Source organism: Crocodylus porosus, unplaced genomic scaffold (assembly GCF_001723895.1).
Source record: "Crocodylus porosus isolate Cpor-Errol unplaced genomic scaffold, CroPor_comp1, whole genome shotgun sequence".
Lineage (NCBI taxonomy): Eukaryota > Metazoa > Chordata > Crocodylia > Crocodylidae > Crocodylus > Crocodylus porosus.
This window is the reverse complement of record NW_017728948.1, coordinates 60,929,586-60,941,875: the sequence shown is the minus strand read 5'-3', so window position 1 is coordinate 60,941,875 and position 12,290 is coordinate 60,929,586.

Genomic DNA, 12,290 nt, shown 5'->3' with positions numbered 1-12,290 from the left:
CCCCCCCATAATCTCCACGGACACATATTCCATACACATATAAGGACATATAATCCATACACAAAGCTAGATCAGGTGACAAAGTTCTGAACAACCATTTGAAGGACAAGATTTGTGTTTCTGCTGTAACTGCATCTCTCATGTCACTTTCTCATGTTTTTCTTTCCCCACCCCACCTCTCCCTCTTTTTGCTTTCTTTTCGCTCTCCCTCTTTTTGCTTGCTTAACAGGCCAAACCTGAATCTTTTAGTACAGTTGTGAGACTATGACACTTAAAATGTTGGTAAAAGAGAGCCAGGTGACAAGGTAGCTAGTAAGCCTGTTTCTCCAGCAATAAAATTATAGGAAAGAATCAACACTGGAAATGAAAAATGTATTTTCTATATTTGCTGTTCTTTTCTGTATTTTGTTTGTGTCTTATTTGGAAGAATAATCAGACCAAAAGCAGCAGTAAATGAAGCCTCTCTCAACTAGGCGTTTCTCTTTTGCCCTAAAAGAACAGTTATTCCCATCTTAATATCATTTAAAAGACTATTAAACAAGGGGTTTTTCTTTTAAGAAGAAAGACTCTACAGCTATAAAGGGAAGGGAATTTTGTTAAAATCAAATCTTAATATTTTATATTATATTTTATATTTCTAATGCCTTAAATGTTTTTTCTACTTTTTCTACCTAAAAGTTTGAAATATATTTATTGGCGATTGTTAGCCAGGGTGCTAAGCTGGCCAAGGTATCTGTATTCAAAGTCACAACTGTTTAAAATTATATAGTAAGAGTCTCCAGTTAACACCTTACATTTTTGAGCCAATTGGCTCCATAAAAAATTAACACTATCCCCACAAAGAAAGGGGATATATGCTATAAATAAATCCTATAAATGCTATACATTTATGCTCTTTACTGTAGGCATTTTTTCTTGTCTTAATGAGCACTGTTTATGATGCAGAGGGTAGACAGAAACAGGCAAGGTTTAAACAAAAAAACAAATAGATGAAGGAAATTAAAAGAAATTATATGAAAAAAAGGATAGAAAATGTTGGACTTTTCACCCTTAAATCAGGAAGAAAAATGAATGTGTCTGTAAAAACAACTACTTGAAGTCTCTGAAACTGTTTTCATATAAGTAGTAGAATTATATGTATTCTGCTATTAATGCTTTCACTAGGGAGTTTCTTCTTTTATTGGTGCATTTAAGGATGGGGTCATTTTTGCTTTATAGTTATCAGAGCCTCAGAGAAATAAAAGCAAAATTTTGCTTTAGCTATGAAAGATTGAAAATTTGTGCCATTGTCAGTTCACATAGAAAATTGGTTCATCTCTCTATAAATTTTTCTGGAGATTTTTCACCCAAAAACCTGTGAAATTTAGTTTATTTCATTTTTCTGAGCAGCTCTAACTTCATCTATATTTTACTCTCAACTGGAGGGTAAAAGTCTTTACAATCTTACTCTTCACTTCCTTCAAAGAAAGATGTCTACCATTGTTAATGGTGCCATAGTAATTATAACTTTTTATTGAAAACCCAATTTCTCTCTTGCTGATGTAACATTACTTAGGTAAGCAAGGGAGAATTAGAAAGTCTCAGGTCATGTAGAGACATTCAGTTTCTCTTGGGAGAGTCACATGTGTACAGAAGTTCAGGATTTTTCTCCCAGAACGTAAAAACGAAAAAAAAAAAATTCAAAACCAACCAGAGATAAATCACTCCCAAGAGAAACTGTCTTAGGGAAGAGAATGTTTTCTTCTGAGAGAAGTCACAGAACAGTTCTCCAGCATCCCAGGGTGTTTTGTTTTCACTCACCCTGCTACTCCCTAAGGAAGACAGTGTGTTGTTCACTGGACTTTTCTGCTTGAACTGAGCAGGGAACAGGACATGCCCCACTCTTGGCAATTCTCCCATTGTGCTGCTGGGATACATAGGCAGTCTGGGTCAGGCAATCAAAACTGCCTGGTGCATTGCTGCCATTCTGTCTCCAGGAAGACTGAGGGAGCTTGAACAGCATTCTGAGATGTGTGCATGAGGCCCCCTGGCTGTGCAGTGTCAGCACTGCAAGCTTTCTGCTCTTCAAAGCCTCAGCAGTAAAATGTCTGTTCAGGCATCTCTGGGTACTTTTTTCTACCAGGAGAACCAACCTAAGAGAATTCTCCTTGATTATTTGAACACGTGTATGCGGCTTGACTGCTATAATGAAAAATTCACCCCTCCATTCATTTCTTTTAAATTGATGCTTTTATTGATTTAATTGATTTCAATGTTTTCAGGGACAGGACCAAGATTTGTAAGAATAAAAAAGAATAGTTTTATTTTATTCACTTCAGCTAATTATAAATGAGTTATCAGGTATCCATTCAAAATAGTTGCATCTAAAATCTTACTTGTATAAAATCTATTGTTTTGAAAATACCCGGGAAGTATGAAAAGGTCTGTTCCAACTTTAAGAGCACTGCATTCAAGACAGAGAATTGACTGCAGCCTTTGCTATATCTGCCAAGGGGTGAAAAAATCGACATCTGGGTTTTAACTTCTTTCCCTGATATTTGATACTTTTTCAGGCCACCCCTATGTTTAATCATATTACATTTTGAATAAAAATGCCAATCCACATATTGTATTATACAGATATATTAATCTTACTTTTCATCTAAATGGTTTCATTGGCACCTTGTCCTACCAGTTCTATATGGAATTATGTGTGGGTAAGAAACAGCTGCTTGAAATCTTTGGAACTGTTTTGATATACGTAGTCTAACAATGTTTATTCTACTATTAATGTAATTTATGTGCTCATATATCATGTGTGGTCATGAGACATGACTATTGATTGTACTATCAGAAAATCTAATGAAATGTAAATACTATATTAAATTCCTTAAACACTTCCAAGAAACCATATTAGTTCATATAAAATATATGAGTTGATTCAAAAGGCACAGTTTTTTACCTTCCAGTAATCTAAATGTGGATGGCTCATCTTTTTTTGTCCTGTAAACTTTCCTCTTCCCATTTTCTGATGGTGTCAATGACACATTGCAACTAATTCATCTGGGAACCACTGAAAAAAAATATCATAGCCCAGAACACATAACAGTCCCTAGTCAGTTTCTTTTTGGAGAAATAGCTGAGCAGTCTGCGAGGACAATGATTTTTATATTAGAATAGGTCTTGTTTAAAAGGTGGGTAATAACATCTCATCAGTCTGAAAATGATCTCCCACCATCACAGTTAAAATATGTTTCTGCAGTCTTAACTGCCCTTAACGAATTTGATTATAGGTACTGAAGGGATAATTACTTTATGAAATACAAGACAGGACATGGTACCTTATCTAAGAGGGTCCCACAAGCTCCTCATTGCCTGGTGACTATTCCAGTGTTTGACTTCAGATAAGGGCTGCTGACAGAAGTGCATCTCCTCACTGTAGCTGAGAAGGCTCTGTATGAAGTGTTCGAGTTACATTAATCCCCTGGACCAAAAAGAAGTTCATTGTTGGTTCCAGGGGGGAGGGGAATTTAGCTGCTTGCTGTGAGCCTGAAACAGGTTTCCCCTAGCAACAACCCCTCCTCCCTGCAAGTCCTCTTTGCTTTCAGAATGGGAGGGGGGAAAGGAAGCAGAGGGATCTCATGGCTGGGTTTCCCAGGTAGTGCTGGAGGGTTGGATGGGTGAACTGGAGCCCCATGCCCCCTTCCCCCCACACACACACCTCAGGGGGACTCCAATTCACCTGCCCCACCCTCCAGTGTGGGCTGAAAAAACTCCAGACTTAATTCCATTCACTCCCCTTCTCCTCTCCCATTCTGAAACTGGTGACAGGCTGGCAGGCAGCGCAGACACAAGTTACAGAAGATGGTTTGTTTTTAAATGTCTTAATCTGATCCTCATGCATTTCTGTGGCCAGATCAGCAAAAATTGTCACTTCTGTCTGTGCTCAAGATCTCTTCAATGAAGTCATCATCAGTAGAAGTAGTGGACAAGCAAAATATATTTTATTTAAAGTTGGGAGCACTGTGTAGGCTGTCCACCCAGAGCTTCCAGCTTTACTAAATCAGAACTGATTCTAGATGAATTTAAGATCATTTAATTTATATTAAAACTACACTATGAAACTGATTGTTGGTTAGCAAAATTGTTTAAGATGGCTAGGGAGCATTTATATTAAAGGAGGGTTGGGTTCTCCTGCATGATCCAATACTTACTGAAGTTAATTCAAAGCGTGTCATTGAATACAGTGGTTTTTGGATGAAACTTTAGATGCATAATTAGCCATCTGTGTACAAATTTACTAAAACTGTGTACACAGATTTGATGTCCTCTTGCATATGCATTTCACAACATCCATCATAAAAATTTACTCTTCAAGTGATATGGCAGTAACCATGTGACATCTGCTTCTCTGAAAATACATATGAATTATGGAGATATAACATTCACTGTATAGTAAAACCATTACTCATCATTACATTCCTTTGTAAACCTTATTTTATTACTCTTTTGATTTTGATAATCAGAGATTCTACTTTCTGGTCTCAGTTAATAACATTTTTTTCTACAAATTATAAAAAAAAATTGGTTTAACTGTATTTTAGTTACAAGTGTTTAAATAGTATCTAAATTGCAATTTTGACTGATGTGTGTTTTTGTAATTCTGTCACAGAAATAAAACTTTTTACTGTATATTTAAAATTTTCTCCCTATTACAGAAAAATCTTGAACATTCTTGCATATTTGATATTTAAAGAAAATAGGCGCAATTTATCAACATTATTAAATAATAATTTTATATATTTATAAGACTATGGCTAGCTCCAACTTAGAGATATCATTAGTGTCATATTTTACTGTTATAACATTCATGTCCCTTTAGTTCAGGTGGTAACTTATGCATATTTTGGAACTAAACGCCAGGGTTCTATCACATGATTTTTTTAGGCTATTCAACATAGATATGGATAAGATGCCTTGTATGTCTGTGGCAAGTACTATCTAGAGACTGAATGAAACAGCTATTTTAACACTTACTGGTTACTGACAAGCACATAAAAAAGAATCAGGTGTAACTTTACCAGTTTCAGTTACAAAACAACGTATTGGCTGTCTGCAGCTTATTCCAGAGCAGCCATTTTCTTAAAGCAAATGGGGTACCAAATTTTTCACATAATGCACTTCCTCATATATAATATGCACCTTGTTTTTGAAAGACAACATGAAAGAAAAAAAAACTTTCTTTGTAGCAACTGGGCACACCTACATTTGCGTATTTACTGTACAGTAACTAAAATTACTGAGCAGTATGGGCATGTGTCTACACATGCAGACCTGCACCGCATAGTAAATATGGCAACTTATGCTGACTTGAGTGTAAATTTCATACGTACATCATGCAGGTATCAAATGTACTGCGCAGTAACTAACTGGGTGTCACACATGTGTAGAAGCCTTACTGCACAGTAATACTGTGTGTGTGGATTGACTTAAGACTAACTTTAGTCCCAAATCAGTCCACAAAAAGACGTAGTGTGCTTTAATGTCTGCACATATAGACACCGGCCTATTCTTGCTTATTGTGCAGAAACTTACTGCACAGTAAATTTAAGCCAGTGGAAATGCACGTGTACACACATCCACTGAGCAGCAGCAGCTAGGGAGCTGAGCCAGCTGCCAGTCCCATGTGCCAGGTGGGGCCTGTGAAACAGCCTAGCTCACTGAGTCTAGAGCAACATGCCGGGTTGAACCCTGCATGCCAAGTCTTGGACCACAGGCCAGGTCTGGGACTGCATGCCAGGTCTGCCCCTCTGTGCTGGTCTGATCTGGTGGATGGGTTCTGTCATCCAGCCAGATAGCTCCCCACAGGTCTAAAAAATTGGCAGCAGGGGACTGGTGGCAACATTAATTGCCATGGATTCCAGAGCCATAGAAGTTAATGCTGCTCACCCACCACAAATTTCCAGCCCCATGGGAATCTAGACTTCTTGCATATAATGCATCCACCAATTTCCGCCAGCTGGTTTGGAGGAAAAAGATGTGGGTTATATGTGAAAAAATATGGCTTTATATATACCCTCATCCCAACAAATGTAATACATGTCTTCTATGTGTAGCTACCCAGTGTAGGTGTTCATCTGTTCATTCCTGATCCTGCTGTACAAAAACAATGCCAGTTGCATTGGTACAAACATGTAGTCTGTCTAAGCTCTTGCTAGGGTCAATCTGCATTCCTTTTATGAATTAAATTTTCTACTTGGTATATGGATTGTTACAAGGAATTTGCATTTTTGTTCATTGCATTTTTGTTTGTTTATTTTTAGCCCAGGAGCACTGAATCTGAAGTTTCTCTCCATCATGCTTTTTTTTTTTTTTTTTACTGTTTTCCACTACATCACATCTCATCTACATAGATCTTTGGATACATGTATCATCCAAAATGTTTTTTCAATCTCCAGCAAAACACGTTGGGTGAACACAACCCAAAAAGCAGTCCCTGGAAGAAAGCATCTCCCAGAACTAAATATGCACAAAAAAAATGTTCTGTTTTAACCTGTTGCTGATACATCAGTTAACAGAAACCACCCCGATGACAATTCTTTCATGGCAAGAAAGCAATAAATATATTCGATTTTTACATATGCATTTTATTCCCTGGAATTAAAATATGTATTCATTCAAAGCTTTCCATCTTTTTCTTCTTCTAACATGATGTAACAGTTTCTATATTCTGTTAGTGCTACTGTCAACTAATTCCCAATGCAGTAAGATTTCCTAGTTCCTTTGTCTTAGAACAAAAGGAACTTTCCTAGGGAATCATGAAATATTTAGATTCTTTCAGCTCTATTTTGTATGTTTAGGATATATGGATGTGGAAAATGTATGCCGGTCATGTGTCAGACCTGCATATTTTCTTGCATGCCCCTAACTTGGCAGAGCCAGTCCTTTTGGTTCAGGATGGTCCTCTCAAGGCTTGAGTCTCTAGCAAACCCACTCTTCTAGTTTTTGAAAACTTTACAGTGATGCAATTAATTGTATGCAATATAATGTTACCTGCTTGCAGATAAAGAATGAACTACTGTTGAAACCTTTTCAAATGGTCTTAACCATTTCTAGTTTCACCTCTGATGGGAATTTTAATTGGTTTTTCTTCCAAACTTCTTAGTTCATTTTACAACTGGTGCAATGTATTGCTCAGTAATTGGTAAGAACTATTTAGTTAGACAGACAACTCCTTTGTTCCCTGTGTTCCAACCAGAATGAGCCACTGCAGAACAATGACCAGTTCTAAGAGCTTCAAGCCAGGGCCTGTTAAAGAGAGTTTGTCTCACCACCTTCTGTAAAATGATTAAAAGAACGATTGGTTGAAATAAAGATACAGTCCTTAGATTCTTCTCAAAAAAGATCATCTGTTCATAAAGGAAGGTAAGAAAAAGTGTGCTGATAGCGGAAGTGCAAGTCGAGATAGGTAGCTGATGTCTTATTATCTTATCAAATCACAGTTCATGACCCCATAAAGGAATTAGCACTTATAATAGTTAGATGAAGGCATATACCAAGCCTGACAAAAGTTTGCTAGAGGCAATAACAGATCTGTTTCCCCTTTGGGTACGTAAGTAGCTTTTACACAGCTAAAGTAGTCAAGTAGTGGCATTTGGGACCACTTAGGGTGCCACTGCAGTGGTGGCTATTTTTGTACCCCTCCCCCCTAGGTGGTGGCATTCAGGGCTGCTACCCTAACCATTCCCTCTGTTCTACTGATGATTTATTGCCATGATGGTGTGAGTAGGGATCTTCATAAATCATGGAGGAAGTACCCCCTGCAGTAGCTCCTTTATTTTTTTTTTCTTATTTCATCATGTGCCCCTTCCCCCACCCCTACACCTTCCTCCATAATTTATAGAGATCCCTAGTAATACATACGGATAATTTACAACAAGAGCACTACGCTGGAGAATCTTAATTGGAAAGATCCAGTGTCCTGGTACAGCATTTAACAGGGTCTAAGCCTAAACCTGAAAGCTGAAGATGATGGGAGAAGAATCATGCATGCTTGGAGTCCCTCCTTGATATATGTCTCCTCTTTTTAATAGAAAAGATGTTTATTACTCCCTTCTGAGAGGCAGAGATAAAAAGAGAATAATATTGTAGCATCCATGTATCTTCCCTTCCAGGAGGTAAGGGAAGACCTTGCCCTCAGCTTCCCTCCATAACCAGGGGAATAAAAGTGTGTTTTTCTTTCCATTTCATCCATAATTAAGAGACATAAGTTATTTCTCTGCCCAGGTCCATACACATGAACACACATTTTTTTTGTAGCCAATTGTAAGCTTGCATGGGGATCTGGACACCTTTGAGATGCATTGCTTTGACCTATTTGAGTTCCATTGCTCTTAATCCTTTCCCAAGGTCCACAAGACAGTTCAGTCTTTACTACATGATGGGGTAGATGGAAATCTCTACAGATAAAGACATATCTGGGACAAGTGGGCTTCCATTTCTTTTCTTTTTTTTTTGCTATACTTTACCCCCTAGATAAAAGTTTTTTGCAGAAGAAATGCATATTCATATTCCAAGAGACTGTGTAAGAATTATTGAGACATGCTAACAATCTACTTGAAAAGTTATAAGATGGTAGTAGCTATCTTGTTGGTCGGCAGTAAAACGTAAGATGGATGACTGACATCTCCTGTGGTCTCTCTTATGAGAGTTTGATTTCTAAATTTAATGCAGTGGAATCTACAACAAGGGTCTCATTCTCAAGTGACTTGCACCTTGTACAATAACAGCAGGTGTAACCTTTGCAGGAAATATGTCAAATAATATTATGTCAAATAACATCCATTTGCACAGGCATACGGCAATGGTAAATCATGCTCAATAAATGTTTAAATCTGGATTATTATTTAAAAGTGGCACTGTCATAATCTTGGTATGCAATCTGTATTATGAAATTTAGTTAAATTTAGTAAAATCCAGGATTATTTTCTTAAGCTTTCTAATCTTTAAGGCATATGGACGTTGAGCCCAGTGAAATCACATGTATATAAAATTAAAAGCCAAAGTAGAGCCCAGATAATACTCTAAAGACTTGATCAAGGGACAGATTTCACATTGATTTTACGTCTCATTTAGCAGCAGCAATGATGACTGCACTTTATGGCAGAAACAGAAAGAAACAGCAGGGAAGTTACAAGAAAAGAAAAATAAAGGCAACAGTTGAAAAATAACTGAAAATTGAGGTCCACCTCCAAAATAATGAGCTATTACCCTCTCCAAGATGGGCATTAAACAAAGCAAGTTGCTGACCCCCTTTCCAGCAATACAAATGGAACTGAAAAGGAGTCAAGTGACAACAGCATGAAAGTCCTAGGAAGGAAATTGTTGCATTGATGTAGTTAACTATTTAAACAGTATGACAAGCAAAAGAAAACAAACAGCTGCAAACAAAAGAGGTGAAGTACTAATTACAGAAAAATCACAGACGTGTGCAAACAAAATAAGAACAAATTAAAAGAAAACAAAGGGAAATGTTGGAGGGAGCGGGAAAGAGCACATCATAGGAAAGAGACCTTTTAAAACAGCTATTGCAAGTATCTTGTGGATTTTATGTCAAAGGACAGTCAGACAAGCAGAAAAAACGCAAGGGGTTTCTCTCTCTCATAGTTCTGAAGTGGGAAAAACTCCCAGGTGAACAACAAAAGTGCTGTTACTGAAAAAGTGATAGATATCAAGATATCAAACATGCTGGAGAAGTCCACTCAGACAAAAAAAATATGGTATGTTAGGAGAACTGCTACAGCCAAAATAATAATACAACCAAATAATAAAATCTAAAAATAAAAGTCTGTGTGGATTGTATAGGTCAATGGTAAAAACTGCTGTAACCCAATTCTCCCTATGTTAGGGATCCCCTGATGCTATAATTACCTTCTGCATGTGTTCATGGGTATTTGCAATATGCTTATTTACTGTCTGTTTCCAAGTAGAAAAGCTGCTGTGGAACGTGGAAATGGCTTGTCCAGCTGAAAATAAACCCATATAATTTCTTTTTTTGATTTTTCCATGGAGCCAGCAAGTTTTCCACTCTGCTATAACTTACAGCTGGCTGAGCCTGCAAAATCATGCTTTGCAAACATGGAGAAATGCTATATGTACTAACTGCTGGATTAAAAAATTACTTCAATGCCAAATGTGTGGCATGTAGGCAGCCTGAAAGAGAACTAAAAAGGCAAATAAACTCTGATGAAATATAATGCTGTATATTAATAAGCTCATTGCAACTGATCTGAAATTCCTTCTTTCCTTCCTCAGGACAGCAAAACAGACAAGTTAAAGGTGGAAACATCTCCATTCCTCAATAAATATTTCCCTTTTTTAAACAGCTCAGAGGAAAAAGTAAGGCTTTACATGTTGTCTAATGTTACCTCATGTTATTTAATGTTCCTTTGTGGCCATGAACAAGTCTATTTGGCTACAACAAAGGTCACATTTGTTCCGGGATAAAAGATTTTGTCCTGGGAAAAAGTGCACTCATTCAGACCTCCAAGTCTGTTGTTCTAAAAGAAATCCTAAAAAGGTTCACAAGATAACAAGTACTAACAGTTTATCCCAGGACACTGCAAAATGCATGTGAACTGTTATACCCTGGTATTGCTTCATTGACCAATGGCAGAATGGCAAAATGCATTCACTGAAACTACAAGAGCCATGTGCATACATGTAAAATGATATTTATGTTCCAGGATGAACACCAGCATACCTCTCCCAGGGACAAATCTGTGCCTAGCCTTGTTTTATCGCATTTCAGATTGTAAATTGTTTGGGGTTGGAGCCATTATTTTGTTCCATGTTCATACAGCTCCATAGCCAGTCAGCTCTTAGTCTACATATATACATGTATATGCCTTCAGGCAGGGGGCTGGACTCAATGAACTTCCGAGGTCCCTTCCAGCCCTAATGTCTATGAAATCTAATGTCTATAAAATATACATGTACACATGCATATACATATGTAGACTAAGAGCTGACTGGCTATAAATATACATACATACATATATATACACATATATACACATATATCTCCTGGGAAATGTTTCCAATTTGCCACGCTTTTAAAATTCATTTTTTATTTTGTATTCGTTGTTTAAGAGAGATTTGACAGCTGGAGATAATTGATTGTACTGCTGGTTGGTTACTGACTGAATCTAAGAATGAGGTGAAAACTAGAAAATCCAGGATTGGAAGGGTCCTCAATGGTCATCTAGAATAAACAGTAATACATAAAGTAACTGTAGCTAAACCTAAAGATATGACTTGATTAGAGAATACGTAATTATTTTTTTAAGACATGAAAGAGTGCTACGATTCATTTTCAAAATAGTAAGCAGCCTTTTTTATTCTTAAACATGTTTTCTTCTATTGCATTTGAGATTTCTCACCACTCTCACTCAACATGTTATACCAGATGCTAATCTTATGGACTTGGAGACCGAAAATGAATGATTGAGCAATTCCATGAGGAATGGTGTTCATGGATGATGCTAAAGCATCTCTCAATTCTCTCCTCTCCTGTTAAAATGTTAAAGAATACTTCACATGGCAGTCAGTTGAGAACAGCTAATTACCAATTTTTCCACATGGATACCTGAGGTAAGTAATAGAAATTGGAAATGGATTTGCACACCCCCTAAAAATAGGGTTAGGGGGTGAGGAGGGGCTTGTCATTTAGCAACATTTGAGAGAGAAAGTTTGCATTTTAAAATAAAAAAAATAATTTGCGTGGCTGTGGCCAAGTCAGCTGAGGTACTAGTTAGCTGTCAGGAAGTTAATATCATCATAATCTCACTGCAGAATTAGTGTAGAAGGTATTTACTATCCAACCAAAACAAATAATTATGTTCTCATATGTAACATTTGAATGTACTTTTTTACAGAGAGTCTTGGCAGCCTCTTATGAAGAGATCAGAGGCTGGTAAAGACTTATTACCTACTTACGCCTTTCAACTGAACAAACGTATGACAAAATCAGATGTGAATCCCACTTCTTCACAGGGAAGCAAGAAAACTGTACAGGTATGACAAGAGCAAACACCTTAGGCTGCCAACTAAGATGAAGGGACACAAAAAATTATTACAACTGCAAAGGGGATGAATTACAAATTGGGTGATGAATAGAAATGTTTGGGAATTTTTCAACAACACATTTTTGTTAGAAAATGCTGATTAATTTAAACCAAATACTTTTCATGGAAGCCATTGATTTTGACAAACTGTTGTTGGGAGATCTCAGATCCAAGATGGAATTTTTT